Below are 14,200 nucleotides of genomic sequence, written 5' to 3' on the forward strand. Positions count from 1 at the left end.
GACATCCCCAAAATAAACTTCTAAGCACACAGGTATTAAGAGCATTAATGTAATCGGGTTGAAAGATGACATGATAACTTGTGATGAATCAGATGCAGGGCAACAGAAAGGAGCCGTTTTTCCTGCTGTAGATCTGAGGGTTAAAGCCAGTATTGAAGACAGTGGAATTCAGAGCAATGGTCCTCCCATGGTCTGGCTTCACCGTTAGCATGGGACCATTTGTCTCCACTGACAACACATTACATTTACCCTCTCATGGCTGTTGATTTAAGGCAGAGATTCCAGACCACTCAAGCTGTACATTTAAGATAGTTACATAGCATCACAGCATGTGGAAAGGCACCCACTTCATCTTCAGTCACTTTCTGTTTAACGTGGTCAGTCCGCTTTGGACATGTAGGTACAGAAATGTCAGTAAGAACAGAACCCAGAATATCCAGGCCTGCGCTAAAAAATGGCAAAGAACATTCATGCCACCCCAGGACTGGCAATTACCAGGGAGAGAATCTAACTACCATCCCTCGACATTCCATGGTATTACCATCACCGAATCTCCCACTACCAACATCCTGGGGGTTATCCTTGATTGGAAGCAGAACTGGACTAGCCATATAAACACTGTGGCTACAGGAGCGGGTCAGAGGCTAGGAATACTGCAGCCTGTGACACACCACCCAGCCTGTCCACCATCGACAAGTCACAAGTCAGGGGTGTGATGGAATACTGTGTACTTACCTGGATGAATGTACTCAAAACGTCAGCCACCATCCAGGACAAAGCAGTCCACTTGATTTGCCCAAGATCCACAAACAATCACTCCCCCCACCACCAGCACTCAGTAGCAGCAGCGTTTACAATCTACAAGTTGCACTGCAGAAATTCACCAAATTTGCAGCATCTTCCAAACCCATGACCACTTCCATCTAGAAGGACAAGAACACTATATACATCGGAACATCGCCACCTGTAAATTCCTTCTCAAGCCACTCACCACCCTGACTTGGAAACATATCGCCTTCACTGTTGCTGGATCAAAATTCTGGAATTCTCTCCCTCACAGCATTATGGGGTTACCTGCAGCAAATGGAGGGCAACAGTTCAAGATGGCAGCTCACAGCCACCTTCTCAAGGGCAACTGGGATAGGAAGTAAACATTGACCCAGCGATACCCAAATCCTATGAATGAATGCAAAAAAAATCAAATGGCAATGCTCCTTTAACTGCTACTACCTCTTTCTATGAGGAGGTAATGTCCAGCAGGGATTTCCTGTTGTACCTCATGCAATATCTGTTGAATTGAAAAGGAGCAATAATGTGCTTCTGTGAGTAGGTGTATATATTTACATATAAACATGTTTCTGCTTGAAAAATATCTGAAAAGTTACTCAATTGATAGAGGTGACATGTTGCATGAAAAAAAAACAGTTTACAACTTAACCAACGTTATGGGGAAACAGATATACAGAGAGGTGTAATTTAACATATTCCCCTTTTCCAATTTTTATACAAGAGACGTGTTATTCCCATGCTTCAGTTTTAAAGAGATACACGATTTTGGATATGCAGGTTGTCAAAAAAACTGCTCCTTTGATATTTTTGCAGTGATCAACTGAGTCACTGAAAGAAACAGCTATTTTTGGTTGTGAATGAATACTTCAGCATGGGCTGATACTGAATCATAACACCACTTCCCAATTGTAATTGTCACAAGCCTGAACTGGGTCCTAGTTGCTGCTGATTTAAGGTGACAATCGGCAAGCCCATTTCTTGGCTGATTTTTAAACTCCAGATATTTTGTACCCACCAGATGTCAGGCAGACATCTGCAACCATCTTTTTCAGATATTTAACAGGGGCAAAATAACCAATTGTGTAGCTCCATACCTTACATCCCGGGGCGACAGTCAATAATAAGTGTTAGAACCCTGCCATAAGTGGATTTAGATGGGAGAAGGTCTCCTACTTCTTTTACCCACCCCTATGGAGTCATTCTAGAATACAGCAGCTTGTCTATTAGTTAGGAGATTAGAAATTTTTTCTCTTTATTTGAGGCGTTAAGGAACATAACCTCCAACAATTTTTGGGTACTGATGCCCCTCATGATCCTTGCTGTCCTCACCCTCTCTCTTACCTCTTCCCTTCTTATAATCCGACTTTTTGTGGTGTATTCACTAGGCCTTTAACCTTCTGCTTTCTGACACTGAATTAGCTGTACCAGCAAATGAATCAAGTTTATCTCCTTACACCCACGTGTCAATGAATTTCGGGTATGGCAGAACATTAAATTCTTCTTTCTTTGAGCAAGAATCTTCTCTCTGTCCAATGGACCCTTTGGCCCATTTCCAATGCTCTCCCTCCACCAGCAGCCCTCTCTCTGGTCTCTTACCTGTTCTTGGCATTTTCAATGAGAAGTGTTGGAATGGCATTGGTCACCTTCACTGCTTTGCTCCCCTCACCCAATCTAATCTAATCTAGCTCCCTGTGAATCTCTACACAAAAGTCTCTTATGTCTAACCCTGCTTCTGTTGGCAAACCTGCTGTTGGCATCAGGCTGTGCAGGCTAAGCACCAACTCACAGACACTTCCTCCTAGCTTCCCCAGACCACGAACCCATCGCTGAACATCTAGCCAATGTTTCCAGGTCTGTTATTCACCCCATCTCCCAGCTACCTACTTTACATTTACACACTGCCTGGTTCTACCTTCCTCCCAAAATCCATAAATAAACTGTCCTGCTGACCCAGTGTTTCAGTCTGTTCCTGTCTCACTGCACTTATTTCTTCCTATCTTGGCTCAATATTTTCTCCTCATTTCTCCCCTTTTTGACTCTTTCACTTCTCTCCTCAACATTATCTAGTTTTCTGGCCCTTTTCCTTCACTGCAGGTATTCAATTCATTTGCACCTCCAGCCCCCTCCATGCCACAGAGGGCTTTCTGCTCCTTCCTTCAATGGAGGCCAGAACAATCCCCAACCACCCCCACTCTCCTCCACCTGACTGAACTGATTCTCCAACTGAACAATTTCTCATTTAGCTTGTCTCACTTCCTCTAAATAGACAGTGTTGCTATGGGTACCGGGCAAGGCCTTAGTTACTTCAAGCCTTTTTGCGTGGTATATGGAGCATACTTTGTTTCAAGTGTTAAAAGGGAAATGCAACAATGTTGGATTAACCATGATCATATTGAATGGTGGAACAGGCTTGAGGGCCAAACGGCCTCCTCCTGCTCCTACTTCTTATGGTGTCATGGTCTAGTCCAACTTGAGCTCCTTCCCGTAATTTCTTTCCTGGTACATCAATGACTGCATTGCTGCTGCTTCCTGCACTTATTCAGTACCAAAAACATCAATCCATTTAGCTTTCAATTTCCACCTTCTCTTATCTCCACCTAGCCCATTTCTGACTCTTCCCTTCCCATCTTTGACTTCTCTGTCAGTATTTCTGAGCATAGGCTGTCCATTAATATCCATTACAAATCCACCAACTTAGACAGGTAATGCATTCATGTTTCCTTACACCCTGTTTCATGCAATAGCTCCACCCTATTCCCCTGGTATCTCTATCACCATTGTAACTGTTTGGAGGATGCCATCTTCCACATTCTGAGATGTGCTCTTTTTATTTATTGAAAAAGGATCTCCCCCATTATGACTGAAAAGACCTTCAACTGTGTCCAGCCCATTTCCTGCATTCAGAACTCAACCTTCAGTCTCATCTCTTGTGTTGATTAATACCTATACGATAATATTGAAACATTGGAGATGAAAGACATTGCCTGCTAATGAACTTAGACATTGGAATACACAAACCAGACATATTTCAGGAAGTTAGTTTTGGCAGAGTTGGGCAATGGATTTGTACCAGGAATCAGTTAGAGAAAGTGTTCACTCTCAGCCTGTCAAAGAGGAAAAAAAAGTCCCAATGATAGAACTGAGCAAAAAGAGCATCAGGTCGTTGAGGAACAACTTAAGTATATTCTACTGAGGATACAAGACATTATTAAATGAATGTAGGCCCAGGTTAAAATCTTAGCTTTCAAGGAAACCCTGAGGACTTCAAACTTCATTTGCATTCCATCTTACTTTTGCACAGTACAATATCCCATTTTAATCTTGTACCAGCATGTGAAAGCACGATATTGTGTTAATGATTGTATTCTGTTAGAAGATAATAAAGCTGTTCTATCACTTAAGGAAACCATGAAATCAGCTCCTTACTGACACAGTGGACCAGTTCCAATCCTTTTCCCCTTCCCCTGAAAACTAGACGACACAAATTCCCAATCAGGAAATCAGAGTGGGTGCCTGATGGTAATAGCTGGCCGAATGCTTGACCCAGCCGCCATCCAACTGCTTCTTCATTACAATGTCCCTGTCCCTGCCCCTGCACGTTCCATGGCCACCATCCTTCACCACCATTTGTTCAAATAGGTCGGCAGCCACAAAGCACCAGCCTTACCACATCATCACTCCTGCTCTCTCTCCCATTCTCATACCATTTTAATCTTTTCCTTTGGAGCTCAGGGACTCCTGTAATTTGCATGCCCCTACCAGATTGCTTTGCATGCACAGAGATACCCGATTCCCCCCTGCATCTATGCATCTTAGCTTACTTCCTTCGCGCTTACACACTGAACACTACAGCCTCTGTCCACTTCACATTGCTTTCTTAGCGGCCAATCACTGACTTCAGCACTGCCTGAGTGTGGCTCACATTGCTTTCTTAACAGAGTGCTCAGTTCCAGGCTGTCAGCCACTGTCGAGATGAGGTGCTGGCTTGCACTGCCTCTTAGTGCAGCGGGACAGACCAGTAGCTAGGGAGTGTAGGGAGCACTGAACAGTGAAGGGATTCCTTGCAGGGCACTGTGTTGCACCTGCAACACGTGCCAGCAGTTTAAGCAGCAAATACAGTATACGTGCTTCAAGCACACAGCCAAGTGTGAAAGTCAAAGAGGATTGGTTCTTAGCAGGGTGAAAAGGGGAGCAGGATTAGTCAGGGGAGTGAGGCCACAGTCACTTGTTGGGTTTGGCCAAGCTCAAACAGGTACTTGACCCCACCGGAGTTCAAAGATCCATATCCTTGCAGTGAGGGATTGACCACACACAGCCTTACTGATCAAGTACAGGAATTACATGTCAATCAGCCAGGGTACTGTGAAGATATCAGTCCAGGGGCTGGGCCAAGCCAATCATTCCTGCAATGAGGCAATGGGAGGGTTAGAATATGATGGAAGTGCTTGGAAGAGCAGTCAATGATCATGGAGCTGGAGAGCTGGTGAAGTATCCCCATTGAGTGGGTGAAAACAGAAGGCAGGAAGAGCTGGTAACTTGGGAGACTGAGGTGGGTGAGGGACATTGATCGAGTGTGCAGCTTGCAATAATGAGAGGTGCAGTCCATGAGCATAGGTGAGAAGTGGGTGCAGTGTTGCAGTTGGATTGAGTGTCAGTCAATGAGTTTGAGGTTGCAGAGTGGAGATGGTGGCACTTATCCTCATGGAGAGCAGACAATTATTAACATTGCTGGGCATCCTGCTTCCCTTGGGCGGCAGATTAAATCCACATCGACTTGGCTTCCTGTGCCAGTCAACAAGAAAATGGGGTGCCGACCGCTTCACCACCCTATCCATCAAGACCACTAGGTTCTTGTCTGCAAGTAGTTCCACTGGACCTTTCCTTGTTCATACAGGAAGTACTGCAGCATGAGGCCCAGCTCCTGGCATGCGGTGTCTGGGTTTCATGTATGGTGCCAGGGGCATGAATGCCAGAAGCTTCTGAAAGCAGCGAGCACTTCCACCTCTCTGGCTGCGTTTTTTTGTTTTAAATTTCAAAAATGCACTTTTGCCATAATAATATTTTTATATCCATACATAGTCACTGGTTCTGAACAGTTGTATGTGGAAAAAGAAACATTGGAGTTTGGCTCTATCTAACAAACAAGCCAAAGGCATTTCTTACTTATATAAGACAATATTTACATATATTTGAAGCACCAGACAGCGGGGGGGTGGGATATCCAATAACTAAATGGTCCCCATTTAACTTTACCTGAAAGACATTAGACAGTGGTCTTTCCCCACTGTGTCTTGACAACAGCTAGCCCAAGCTTTAGTGTGTCCCTCAGCACGTAGTCCTGTACCTTAGAATGTGCCAGCCTATGACACTTGGTTGGGGTCAATTGCTTGTTATGGAAGACCAACAGGTTTCGAGCAGACCAAAGAGCATCCTTCACCAAGTTGATGGTCCTCCAGTCACAGTCAATATTTGTCTTGGTGCGCATCCTGGGAAACAGACTATAGAGCAGAGTCCTGCGCCATTGAGAATGATGCCCAAGAGCTCAATTGGACAATTAATGGAGTGTGGAGTGGAAGATTGTGTGAGAGAAGTCACTCTGAGTCAGGGTGACCAGATACTATGAACCTCATTCAACAAAACACTCCAACTGAAAATTGTTAAAATCCCTTCGACATTTTTATGACAGTGTGGTACAATTTTGTACAAAAAATATATAAATCTTTATTTTGGGCAACTGAGGAGGTTGAAGAGAGAAGAGACAATTCACCCCATCTCACCTGGTCACGCATAAGGCATTCAAATGTCATTTGTTAATCCACAAAAGTCCAAACTTCAGAAATGACGTGGTCCCAAGCTTCCAGGCGGGAGATGCATTCAGTGATAACAAAAAAACAAAATTGATACCTGAGTTGATGATGTGTAGGTGCCGGTGTTGGACTGGGGTGGACAAGGTCAGAAGTCACAAGTCACTGGGTTATAGTCCAACAGGTTTATTTGAAGTCACAAATTTGAAAATCGCTGCTCCTTCACTTCAACTGACGAAGGAGCAGCGATTTTCAAATTTGTGACTTCAAATAAACCTGTTGGACTATAACCTGGTGTCGTGTGACTTCCGACTTCAAATCATAGAAATTAACACGCAGAACTAATTTGTGAGGTGGGCTTCCCAGTCTTGATAAAAGGTGTACATTGTCACATCTATTAAATGTGTTTGGCTCGACAACTTATCTTGCAACGTTTACAATTCAGTGTAATTTTCTCTGATGCCTTAATAGGCTTTTCTTAGATGCAGGTTAACATTTTAAGGCACACATATAGTTAAAGCCAATACTCTATGTTGTTAATTCTTCCTGCACAGTATAGTATTCATCAGTGGCAAGATCAGCTTTCAGCTGGCACTAAGCAAACATCCAGAGTATTTTCTTACACTGCACTGACAACATCAGTTGTTGTAAAGGGCAGACTTGCTCTGGGGGCTGATTAAGAGACATAAATGTAATAATCTACTTCCCTGGTTTAGAAATGCATTGCTGATATGGATCACATTGCAATGCAATGCTTTTTTAAAACACGATGACTTCAGATTCTCCATAACATTTTTGGATATAATAATGAGCAATTCAAATGCGCTACAAATTAAAAAAAGACAAACAATTTTAAAGTTCAAATGTTAATGGGAAATAAATTTACTCAATCAAAAATTCAACTGGACAAACTTTTAACACATTTGACTTTGTTTTGCATATCTGACTCAGAGGTTGTAACTTGGAAACCTTTCTGAGCAAGCTTTGGCTACATGGGTACTAGAATTTGGCCTTTTAACTCTCATTCACCTGAAGTACAAGAACACGTCATGGGGAATATTAGCAGAACATAGGTGCAAGTTCTACTGTCTCAAAACTGAAAATGAGTTGCTGGAAAAGCGCAGCAGGTCAGGCAGCATCCAAGGAGCAGGAGAATCGCTGTTTCGGGCATGAGCCCTTCTTCAGGAATGAGGAAAGTGTGCCAAGCAGGCTAAGATAAAAGGTAGGGAGGAGGGACTTGGAGGAGGGGCGTTGGAAATGCGATAGGTGGAAGGAGGTTAAGGTGAGGGTGATAGGCTGGAGTGGGGGTGGGGGCGGAGAGGTCAGGAAGAAGATTGCAGATTGGGAAGGTGGTGCTGAGTTCGAGGGTTGGGACTGAGACAAGGTGGGGGGAGGGGAATGGAGGAAACTGGTTGAAACCGCAAGAAATGCAAAACTTGCACCCACACCTCCCCCCTTACTTCCCTCCAAGGCCGCAAGGGATCCTTCCATATCCGCCACAAATTCACCTGCACCTCCACACACATCATTTACTGCATCCACTGCACCCGATGTGGCCTCCTCTATATTGGAGAGAGAGGCCGCCTACTTGCTGAACGTTTCAGAGAACACCTCTGGGACACCCAGACCAACCAACCCAACCACCCCGTGGCTCAACACTTCAACTCCCCCTCCCACTCCACCAAGGACATGCAGGTCCTTGGACTCCTCCATCGCCAGACCATAGCAACACGACGGCTGGAGGAAGAGCGCCTCATCTTCCGCCTAGGAACCCTCCAACCACAAGGGATGAACTCAGATTTCTCCAGTTTCCTCATTTCCCTTTTCCCCACTTTGTCTCAGTCCCAACCCTCGAACTCAGCACCACCTTCCTAACCTGCAATCTTCTTCCTGACCTCTCCACGCCCACCCCCACTCCGGCCTATCACCCTCACCTTAACTTCCTTCCACCTATCGCATTTCCAACGCTCCTCCCCCAAGTCCCTCCTCCCTACCTTTTATCTTAGCCTGCTTGGCACACTTTCCTCATTCCTGAAGAAGGGCTCATGCCCGAAACGTCGATTCTCTTGCTCCTTGGATGCTGCCTGACCTGCTGCGCTTTTCCAGCAACACATTTTCAGCATCTGCAGTCCTCACTTTCTCCTACTGTGTCAAAATTCAACATGCGTGATCCACACTGTTTCAGGCAAGTGAGGAAAGACCAGATATCATACTGACAACAACTGTAACCAAATCAGTAATCTTTAAATTCATTCGTGGGATGTAGGTGTCGCTGGCTAGGCCAGCATTTATTGCCCATCCCTAATTATCCAAGAGCAGTTAAGAATAAATAGCACTGAAATGGGTGTAGAGTCATATATACGCCAGACCAGGTAAGGAAGATTGATTTCCTGCCCTTAGTGTTCATGAACAAGAGGGATTTTTCAGCAATCAATGCGGTCACCATTTGGCCGGTATTTTTATTCCAGATTTTTAATGAATTCAAATTTCAGTATTTTGATGGGATTCTAACCCAATGTTGCCTGGGATTCTGGATTACTAATTCAGTGACATTACCACTATCTCATGTACCCTATTTTCCATCAATTCTACATTAACAACAGCCAATTGTATTCTAATTGACATCCAAAATTGCTGGACATTAAGGAAAGCAGGAGCAAATTTAAAAACTCCATTGTTTGATTGAAAGGGTTTCCAAGAACCCTATTTCTGGTTTAGTTTTTCTGGTTTTGTTTGCTGCTGTCCACTCATGCAAGTACACATTAAAGATCCTGTGGCTTAATTCAAAGAATTGCAGGGTGTTCTCCCAAAGCTTTAATTAACATTGTTCAATCAGCCAGTTCCTTAAAAAAAATGATTCACTAGCCATGGCTGTTGTGGATCATGTTGGTAGAGAACAGCTGTTACATTCCCTGCATATTGAAAGTCATGGGAGCACAGGACTTAGGAGCAAGAGTATTCTATCTAGCCCTTTGAACCTGCTCCATCATTCAATAAGATCAGGGCTGATCTGGTTAATGTGTCAACTCCCCATTCCCATACTCCCAAAAACTCTTGAATTCCTTGTCTACTAAAAGCTAGCCATTCTGCCTTGATTAAATTCACTGCTCTACCCTCCACTTCTTTCTGGGGAATTCTCCACACCAACAACCTTTTGTGAGGAAAAGAAATATCTTTACCTCTATCTTGAAAGGGCGATCCCTTATTCTTAGATTGTGACCCTCTTTCTAACCTCTCCCACAACAGGAAACATCCTCATGGTATCCACCCTGTCTGGCTCCCTCAGCATTTCTGGCAGTATTTATGGAGTGAAATCAGTTCACATTTCAGGTTCATCCTGAGGAAAGGTCACTCGACCCGCAACATGAACTCTGATTTCTCTCCAGAGACACTGCCAGATCAGCTGAGCTTTTCCAGCAATTTCTACTTTTGTTTCTGATTACAGCATTTGTATTCTTTCAGTTCCCTCAGGATTTTATTTGCATTAATAAGATTCCCTCTCATGTAAACTCTGATGGGTACAGGCTCAACCTGCTCAATCTTCCTTCATAAGTTAAGATCTTCACTCCAAGAAAAATGGAGTGAACTTTTTTCTGAACTCTTTCTAATGCAGTTTCAAGTAAGGAGACTAAAACTGAACACAGCATACCAGGTGCAGTCTCACAAAGACCTTGTACAGCTGCAGTAGAACTTTCCCTACTTTATTCTTCCATTCCCCTTACAATATACTCCAACATTCCATTTAGCTTCCTAATCACTTGTTTTGCCTGCAAACTATCTTATGTAGCTTAAGTACAAGGACACTTGATCTCCCTGCACCACCAAGGCCTGCAATTTTACTCTGTTTAAATAACAGATTGCTTTCCATTCTTTCTGCTAAAGAGGACAAGTTCACATTTTCCCACATTATTCCTAACCTGACAACTTTTTTTCCTGTTCACTTAACTGAGCTGTATACAAAATTCTCTACCTCTTCTTGACAATTTATTTTCCTACCTATTGTGGAGCCATCAGTAAATTCAGCTGTGACACATTTGATACATTCATCCAAGTCATGAGCACAGATTACAAACAGATGAGGTCTCACCTCTGATTCTTGTTGCACTCAGTTTACAGCTTGCCAACTTGAAAAGGACCCAATTATCTATATTTTCTGGTTTATGTTAACTGACCAATCCTTTATCCATGCCAACACACTACCTTCATCCCTGTGTTCTTGTCTCGTGGTGGTACTCTTTGATACGGCACTTTATCAAATCTCTTTTAGAAATCCAAGTCCTCCACATCTGCAATGTCCCCTCTATCCAACTCACTGGTTACTTTCTCAACAATCACTAATAGATCAGTTAAATGCCATTTGCAGTTTGGAAAGCCATGCTAAACTGTGCAATCACATTATGATTTCTCTAAATGTCCTGCTATAACCTCTCTAATAGTCAACTATTATGGGAGGCATTTTAAAACATTTCAACTGATGTAATATTGCACTGGATAACTTATATTTATATAGCACTTAAAACATCCAAATGCATTTCACTGGGATATTGTAAAACAAGTAAAATACTGACCCATATAAAAAGAGATTTTCATGGAAAATAAGTCCAGAACAGTGATGGTAAAAATGGTGACCAGAAGCTGATTCCTGGATTCCCACCCAATACAGTGTCCCCAGGTTTTGCTGGTGCAGGTTAAGACTGTAAGTAGCTAGCCTGCACCTGAACTGATATAGCCAGCTCTACAGTGGTTTGTAAGCAATTCCTAAGCTCACTTCGCAATTTTCATTGAGTCTGGCCAGATCCCTTGATTGGTGCTTCCTGACCACTCAGAGAATCTGGACACCATAGTCTAGATTCAGGTAAGGCAAGTTTACAAGGTCTTACTCACACCTCCATGCTTCTTCAATGCTGAATCACCCTGTATGCAATGTATATGCGACCAAAGAAATGTACATCACAATGGTACAGCTGAGAGAAGAAATATAGTTGCTATTATTGGTCTGGAATCACAGCATTAGTTCAGCAGGGCTTTCTGTTTTGACAAGTGAAGTGAATTGCTTATATTAAGTTGCTCTGTGATCTTTTTTTGTCAATGTCTCAAAGCGTACTTAGACAAGATTAAGAACTGTAATGTGTTTGAAGGGGCTGGCTGGGGCCAAGAATGGCCTTGAGTTGGCATGGAGCATATCTGGGGCCAAGTGGATGATGGGGAATGATTAACCATACATCATCATGAGTTGGAATAGGTTGGTGTGGAAGGTATAAGCAGCCTTGGGGCTGTGGGTTGGGTGAGTGTGTGTGTGAGGGTAAGGACTGAAATGCCTACACTCTTCTAACAAAATTGGGTGATGTTCCCCTGAAGACCCTACACTCCCTGAGGTGGTTGTGGCCACACTCAAGAAAATTCTTGATTCAAGTCACCACCTAATTGTACAAATTCAGTTTGCTAGGTCAGATAATCAGGGATTTGGTCAAAGAGATAGGTTTTAAAGAATGTCTTAAAGGATGAAAGTGAGGTTGAGAGGTGAGAGGTGTCTGGATTATGTTCCAGAGCTTGGGACTGAAATAAAGAAAGAATGTCCATAAATGGTAGGATTAGGAATGCTCAAGAATTAGAGATGCACAGACATCTCAGACAATAGGGCTGGAGAATAATGAGAGATTGGGTGAGTTAAGACTATGATGAGATTTGAAAACAAGATTAAGACATTGCTTGACCAATTGTCAATGTAGGTCGGTAATGCAATACAAAACACAGACAGCAGAGTTTGGATAATCTCAAATTTACTGAGGGTAGAATGTGGAAGACCAGCTAGGATCATGTTGGGTTATCAAGTCTATTGGTATCAAAGACATGAGTCAGGGTATGGAGGTGGAAATAAGAAGTCTCAGTGATGGTGAGAATATGTGACTGGAAGTTGATCTTGGGATCACATTTTAAAAAAATTCAGTCATGAGATATGTGAATGCTGGCTGGGTCGGCATTTATCGCCCATCTGTAATTGCCCTTGAGAAGTTGCTGATAAGCTGTCATCTTGAACTCCTGTGGTTCACTTAGTGTAGGTCAACCCATAATCCCATTATGGAAGGAGTTCTAAGATTTTGACCCTGCGACACTGAGGAAAGGTGATATATTTCCAAGTCAGGATGGTGAGTGGCTTGGAGGGGAACTTGCAGACAGTGATTTTCCTGTGTTTCTGATGCCCTTGTCCTTCTAGATTGTAGTGATTGTGGGTTTGGTAGGTGCAGCCTAAGGACTCTTGGTGAATTCCTGCAGTGCATCTTGTAGATGGTGCACACTGCTACTACTGAACACCAGTGGTCAAGGGAACGCATCATCAAGTACTTTACTCTCAGATAGTTGTCAGTGAGAATGATGGAGTTAAGGATAAAGATAAGAGTTTGTAGTGGGGACTGAAAACAATCACAGCATTTGTTTTTACTTTAGATTATCCCAATCTCAATCATGAACATTGCACAACCTCAATAAAAAAAGTAGTGATCGTATAACTCGAATGTTACATAATTTTTATCAGAGTTACAGAATGAAAGCATAAAATTGTCCCAAAACTTCCATTTTGAAAGCATGAAGTTATTATTGAATGCTATTGAGCTGACAATTCATAATCTGTTTATTGGCTGGACTGGAATTGAGCACTACTTGTCCTTTGCTTTTGGAACTTTTGTTCTTGAGTTCCTCCAGTACTATTTCTAATTTCTTACAGCGTCTGTAACGCTGCTTCACGTAGAATTTATAATCTACAGTCATAATTCATGCAACACGTAATAAACGTTTTTATTTGACCAGTTTGACCTTTTCTGAACATATTGGAATGCCATTCCCCCCTTGGTGACAGGTGAAATAACATACTGTCAATTTATCACTTGGCCTTATGCCTCTGAATGATGCGTGCTCATTAACACAGCTCTCAGTACACGTGTCCCCGACAGTACACGACACTGGCTCTACAAATATGACATTTACTTGAAATCCACAAGTGTAATGTCGCCGGGCCAAATCTGTGGCAATGCAATTACTCAACAATTAGCATATTCTGCTGTGAGAGTAGCTACAGGTGAGTGACTTGACTTCAGTTTCATGAGGCAATATTTGTAAGCAAAAAGGGAACAGGCCTCACAGCACTTCAACATCACAGAGTTCTGCTCGGGCAGTCCCCCGAGCTTGTCTGTTCACTCGTTGCATCAGAACCATCATTTCTGCCTGTTTTACAAGATGGAAAGTTGCACCTACAGACTCTCAATTTTAACAGCAGTTGGTTGCTTGCAATATTAATGTGGTAAATAAATTGGATGAGGACCACACAAGTCTAGCAATTTCAGACTAGAATTTGCAAAGCAGAGCTTAATATGACACTGATTTCAAATTAGGAGAAAGCGAGGACTGCAGATGCTGGATTTCAGGGTCGAAAAGTGTGATGTTGGAAAACGCAGCAGGTCAGGCAGCATCCGAGGAGCAGGAGAATCGATGTCCATTGATTCTCCTGCTTCTCGGAAGCTGCCTGACCTGCTTTTCCAGTGTCACAGTTTTCGAAACAGATTTCAAACTCAAAAGCTGTGGTGACGGTTCATATTTTGCAGTTGGTAGCAAAG

The 14,200-nt window shown here is 43.0% G+C and overlaps 1 protein-coding gene across 5 annotated transcripts in view; it reads right to left on the bottom strand.

Annotated features, from left to right (window-relative positions):
• znf385c (zinc finger protein 385C) overlaps positions 1-14,200 on the bottom strand; it is a 433,208-nt gene that overhangs the window by 317,895 nt on the left and 101,113 nt on the right. The window lies entirely within an intron of this gene.

Source organism: Chiloscyllium plagiosum, unplaced genomic scaffold (genome assembly GCF_037043375.1).
Source record: "Chiloscyllium plagiosum isolate Xiang-an unplaced genomic scaffold, Cpla_swu_hap1 HiC_scaffold_32, whole genome shotgun sequence".
Lineage (NCBI taxonomy): Eukaryota > Metazoa > Chordata > Chondrichthyes > Orectolobiformes > Hemiscylliidae > Chiloscyllium > Chiloscyllium plagiosum.